This window comes from Erythrolamprus reginae, chromosome 2 (genome assembly GCF_031021105.1).
Source record: "Erythrolamprus reginae isolate rEryReg1 chromosome 2, rEryReg1.hap1, whole genome shotgun sequence".
NCBI classification, from domain to species: Eukaryota; Metazoa; Chordata; class Lepidosauria; order Squamata; family Dipsadidae; genus Erythrolamprus; species Erythrolamprus reginae.
The window spans coordinates 182,702,561-182,708,560 of NC_091951.1; positions in this window are offsets into that span (position 1 = coordinate 182,702,561).

The following is a 6,000-nucleotide window of genomic DNA, read 5'->3' on the forward strand; positions in this document are numbered from 1 at the left end:
CGTAAACAACTTAAAACCCACCTCTGCCGCCAGGCATGGGGGAATTGAGATCCTCTTTCCCCCTAGGCCTTTACAATTCTATGCATGGTATGTATGTATGTATGTTTGGTTTTTATATTAATTGATTTTTAATCATTAATACCAAATTACTATTGTACACTGTTTTATTGTCGCTGTTAGCCGCCCCGAGTCTCTGGAGAGGGGTGGCATACAAATCAAATAAATAAATAAATAAATAAAGCCGGATGGGTATCCTTGAGCGAGTCTCTCCCCTTCAGCTGTGGAAAGTATTTCTTCAGATCGTGCAGAACGCAGCTGCGAGAGCCATCGTGGGGCTTCCAAGATTCGCCCACGTTTCTTCAACACTCCGTGGCTTGCATTGGCTGCCGATCAGTTTCCGGTCACAATTCAAAGTGTTGGTAATGACCTTTAAAGCCCTACATGGCATTGGACCAGAATACCTCTGGAACCGCCTGCTACCGCACGAATCCCAGCGACCGATAAGGTCCCACAGAGTTGGCCTTCTCCAGGTCCCGTCGACTAAACAATGTTGTTTGGCGGGCCCCAGGGGAAGAGCCTTCTCTGTGGCGGCCCTGGCCCTCTGGAACCAACTCCCCCCGGAGATTAGAACTGCCCCCACCCTCCGTCTTTCTTAAACTACTCAAGACTCACTTATGCCACTAGGCATGGGGGAGTTAAGATCTTCCTTCCCCCTAGGACATTACAAGTTATGCATGGTATGTTTGCGTGTATGTTTGGTTTTATAATAAGGGTTTTTAGTTGTTTTATTAATTGGATTGTTACATGCTGTTTTTATCATTGTTGTTATCCGCCTCGAGTCTACAGAGAGGGGCGGCATACAAATCCAATAAATAAATAAATAAATTTCCGAAAAACCTTGCTAAGAAGACTGCAGGGATTCATCCAGGCAGTCAGCAGGAGTGAAAAACTACTTCAAAGGCACTACTTATATACATCTAGGCCACCTCTTTCTCAAAATAGGATTTTATTTTATTTTGCAGGGAAGAGGATAGCGTATGTTGTGTCAAATGAATACTGTGATATGCATCTGGGGGAATTTTCCATCCATATCATGGACAAACCACTTCCTTATGATGTTTATTATTAACATTATCTTTATTATTAATTATACTTTTATGCCGCCCAATTCCCGAAGGACTCTGTGCGGCTTCCAACAAATAAAAACAAATTCTAAAACAGTATAAAATATTCATCAATAAAACCCCATTAAGATACAGATACTCACACAGTCATTCATCATTCATGGCCGAATGTCTCAAACATCAATAGCCCTAGGACTGCCGGGACAGCCAGGTCTTTACTGCTTTACAGAAGGCTGGTAAAGTGAGGAGGATACGAATCTCCGGAGCCAGTTGGTTGCATAAGGCTGAAGCCACCACAGAGAAGGCTCTTCTTCATAGTCCTGCCAGCCGATATTGTTTGGCTGACGGGACACGAAGACGTTTACTTTAGTTTAGTTTTATTGGATTTATATGCCACCCCTCTCTGAGGACTCGGGGTGGCTTACAACATATTAAAAAGATAGTACAGTGATCCCCCGGGTATCCCGATCCCGATCATTGCGAACGGGCTAAATCGCGATTTTTCAACCCAGAAGTCAAAACACCATCTGCGCATGCGCGCCCTTTTTTTCTATGGGCACGCATGCGTAGATGGCGCCGGGCAGATCAGCTGCTGGGCAGCTTCCCTGGGTCTTCCCTCTCTTGCTGGCGGGAGGGCGAGCGGCGGGCATCAGCGAGGAGTTTCCCCACCGCCCACGCAAACTCCTCGCTGCCGCTCGCCCGCCCTTCGCCCGCCCACGCCGTTCGCTTGCGCCGCTTCCCAGCTGAGTCCTGAAGCGAATTCGCTTCAGGACTCAGCTGGGAAGCGGCGCGAGCGAGCGGCGTGGGCGGGTGAAGGGCGGGCGAGCGGCAGCGAGGAGTTCGCGTGGGCGGTGGGGAAACCCCAGCGCCGCTTCCCAGCTGAGTCCCCTTCCCAGGAACCCCAATCTTCGGCTCCTCACTAGCGCTGCGGAAGTAAAAACACCATCTGCGCATGCGCAGATGGTGTTTTTACTTCCGCAGCGCTACTTCGCGAAAACCCGATCATTGCTAGGGGTCCTGGAACGGAACCCTCGCAATGATCGGGGGATCACTGTATATATAGAAATCCAATTAATTATAATTAAAAGTTACATCTAAAAACTAAAGAACCAATTAAAATACACACATATCCATTCAATCAACAAAACCACTATACCTTCATCGGCCAGGGGCCGACTCTGTGGATTCTTATTGGTCACTGGGAGGTATGTGGCAGAAGGCAGTCTGGTCCTGAGCCAAATATGAAATCACCAGTCTCTGCAGGGAGGCAGGACTTATTAAGGTGGTCCATTCCAAACATCAAATTTCTTGCTGGCACTTGGAGAATTTCCCAGCAATTTGGAAGATGTTTCTGTTGCCACCTTGCTGACTCCTGGGATATAGAAGCAATTAGGGTGCTCAAGCAGGTTACCCCCGAGTAGCTTCTCCCCACCTAACTTCCCAGGCAGTTCTTTGATTTATTGTAGAGCTCGATGAAATGGTGCAGTGATGACAGTGCAAGACAAAAAGCTAGTGTAGCCATAAAAGAGTAAGCGCCCAGATGTAAGACAATTCTTGGCAATAAAGGTGGTGAAATAACTACTTCTCTGTACTACTTCTTCAGCTACTCATGGCACCTGCAGAATGCCAAATGTCTTCACTCTTTAAGGTGTCTTGGAACCTTTTGGGAAAGGATCAACCTGAAAATCCAGTGTAAATTGAGGTGGCTTGGTCATGGATAAAATCACATTTTCTTCAAATGTATAAAGGCTACAGAGATGATAAAGGTGCTGTTCCGTGGTGCTATTTGGAGGCTTTTTAAATCTGCAGTTCTGAAGACGTGCACAGAATCACTGTGTTACTTTACTTCCTTCAACTTGTGGCCTGGCCTTCAGCCCCACTTAGTTATTAAAGTAGGCAGCAGTAGTGAGAATGTAGTAGAGGTGTAATTGCAGATCACTCACAAGCCCCAGGCATGGGGGAGTTGAGATATTCCTTCCCCCTAGGCCATTACAAGTTATGCATGGTATGTCTGTGTGTATGTTTGGTTTTATAATAAGGGTTTTTAGTTGTTTTATTATTGGATTGTCACATGCTGTTTTTATCATTGTTGTTAGCCACCCCGAGTCTACGGAGAGGGGAGGCATACAAATCCAATAAATAATAATAATAATAATAATAATAATAATAATAATAATAATAATTATTATTATTATTATTATTATTATCTGGACCTTTGGCAGTCTGACTTGAGCACAGGATGGAAATACAGTGATCCCTTGTTTTCCGCGCGGGATAATAATAATAATTATTAATAATAATAATAATTTATTAGATTTGTATGCCGCCCCTCTCCAAAGACTCGGGGCGGCTCACAACAGTATGGATGGGTTCCAAGACCTCCCGGGAAAAATGAATTTCCGCGAAGTAGAGGAAAGATATTTTTTATGTATTTAACGAGTATTTGGACTTTTAAAATCCTCCCTGTATTGTTAACAACCCACCGCTACTGACCGCTGAGAGAGACCGGCTTCTCTCAGCAGTCAGCAGCGGTGGTAGCAGCTTTCCTGTAGTCGGGTGTTGCCGGACAATCCTCAGAGAGTTGAGAAACATCCACAAACTGGAGGACAAGACAAGGCGAGCCTTCCCCGTGACCTGCGGGCTGAAGGAAGGTGCCATTGCAGTTCTCCCCCCCACACACACACAAACCGTCCCTGCCCCAACGTTCTAAGGCGCGAGGCCTCTGCCAGGAATGGGGATGGGGGGGCACAGCAATCACCGGGCCCTCAGCTACCACGCGGGCTGAAGGAAGACGCTGCTGCAGTTTCCCCCCCCACACACACACAAACCGTCCCTTCCCCAGCGTACTAAGGCATGAGGCCTCTGCCGGGAATGGGGATGGAGGGGGGCACAGCAATTGCCATGAATGGAAACTGCAGTTTAATGTTTCCAAATGTAAAATAATGCACTTGGGGAAAAGGAATCCTCAATCTGAGTATTGCATTGGCAGTTCTGTGATAGCAAAAACTTCAGAAGAGAAGGATTTAGGGGTAGTGATTTCTGACAGTCTCAAAATGGGTGAGCAGTGCAGTCAGGCGGTAGGGAAAGCAAGTAGGATGCTTGGCTGCATAGCTAGAGGTATACCAAGCAGGAAGAGGGAGATTGGGATCCCCTTATATAGAGCGCTGGTGAGACCACATTTGGAATACTGTGTTCAGTTCTGGAGACCTCACCTACAAAAAGATATTGACAAAATTGAACGGGTCCAAAGACGGGCTGCAAGAAGAACCGTTGAAACTTACCTGAACGGTCTTCTCGATGCACTGCAAGGAGAGTCCAGGATGGGTAATTCTCAATCTGATTGGTCGGGACTGAGTTTAATTTAAATATTAGGGAGTCACCGCCCCCTTAGCCCTCCAGTCTAAAAGAAAACGAAGGAGCAGTAAAACTAACAAACTTTATTAAACCATGCAAGATAACCTTCTAACAGTAACCCCGGTCCCGAATTCGGGCGGGTCTGGACTCTCCTTGCAGTGCATCGAGAAGACCGTTCAGGTAAGTTTCAACAGTTCTTCTCCAATGCACTTGCAAGGAGAGTCCAGGATGGGATATACCCAAGACATTAACCAAGGGAGGGAGAAGGTCGGACCGGGGGCTCAGAAAAAGAACACACCCGCTGTAATACCCTCCTCCCAAAAGCTGCCTCCGCAGAAGCAAAGGAGTCAATTCGATAGTGTCTGACAAATGAGGACGGAGCTGCCCAAGTGGCCGCCCTACAAATGTCTTCTAGTGAAGCCTGGGTCCTCCAGGCCGCTGTAGTAGCCGTGCTGCGTGTGGAATGTCCAGTAAGTCCCTGTGGAACAGGTGATCCCTTAGATCGGTAAGCCTCTCTGATGCAATCACACAACCAGCGGCTTAATGTCCTAGAAGAGACTCTGGTGCCCAAGGTTCTAGTTGCAAAGGAGACGAATAAAGCCTCCGAAGTCCTGAAGTCCTGAGTCCTGCGGATATAAATCTTCAAAGCTCGTCTCACATCGAGCTTATGCCACCGCAGCTCCGAAGGGTGAGTCCCATGGCTACAGAAGTCCGGAAGCACTACCTCCTGTGCCCTGTGAAAAGTAGAGTTGATCTTAGGAAGAAAGGCTGGGTCCAGTCTCAATACAACTCTATCAGGGTGAAACCTACAGAGGTCCTCTCTGGTAGAGAAAGCTGCAATCTCAGAGACCCGCCTGGCAGATGTGATTGCCACCAAGAAGGCAGTCTTGAGTGTTAACATTCTGAGCGATATATGGCGAAACGGTTCGAATGGGGGACCCGTTAAGGCATGGAGTACCAACGACAAATCCCAGGAAGGAAACCGATGTATCGGTGGTGGCCTGATGTTGGTGGCCCCTTTCAGGAAGTCCCTGATCCAAGGATGTCTGGCGAGGGAACGGTAACTGTCTCCACCTATGATTGTGGATAAGGCGGCCACATGACGGCGCAAGGTGTTAGGCGCGAGTCCTTTTTCTAGGCCTGACTGAAGAAAGCTTAAGACCAAGGGAGGGGAAGCTTTTTGTGGATCCACCTCCCGCTCCTCACAGAACCTGGAAAAGAAAGCCCAGGTTGCCTGGTAAATTCGTCTTGTCGAAGGTCTGCGAGCAGCCTGAATCGTGTCGATAACTGCATCTGGCAAATTCTGACGCTTTAGATGTTGCCGCTCAATCTCCACACGGTCAGCTGCCACCACTGAGGCTCTGGGTGGGAGATTGAGCCCTGTGAGAGGGAGATCCGGTGATCCGGGATCCTCCAGGGGGGTGACACTGACAGTTGCATCAAATCCGCAAACCAGATGCGGCGAGGCCAGTAAGGAGCCAGCAACAGCACCTCCGCTCGTTGCTCCAGAATCTTCCGCATT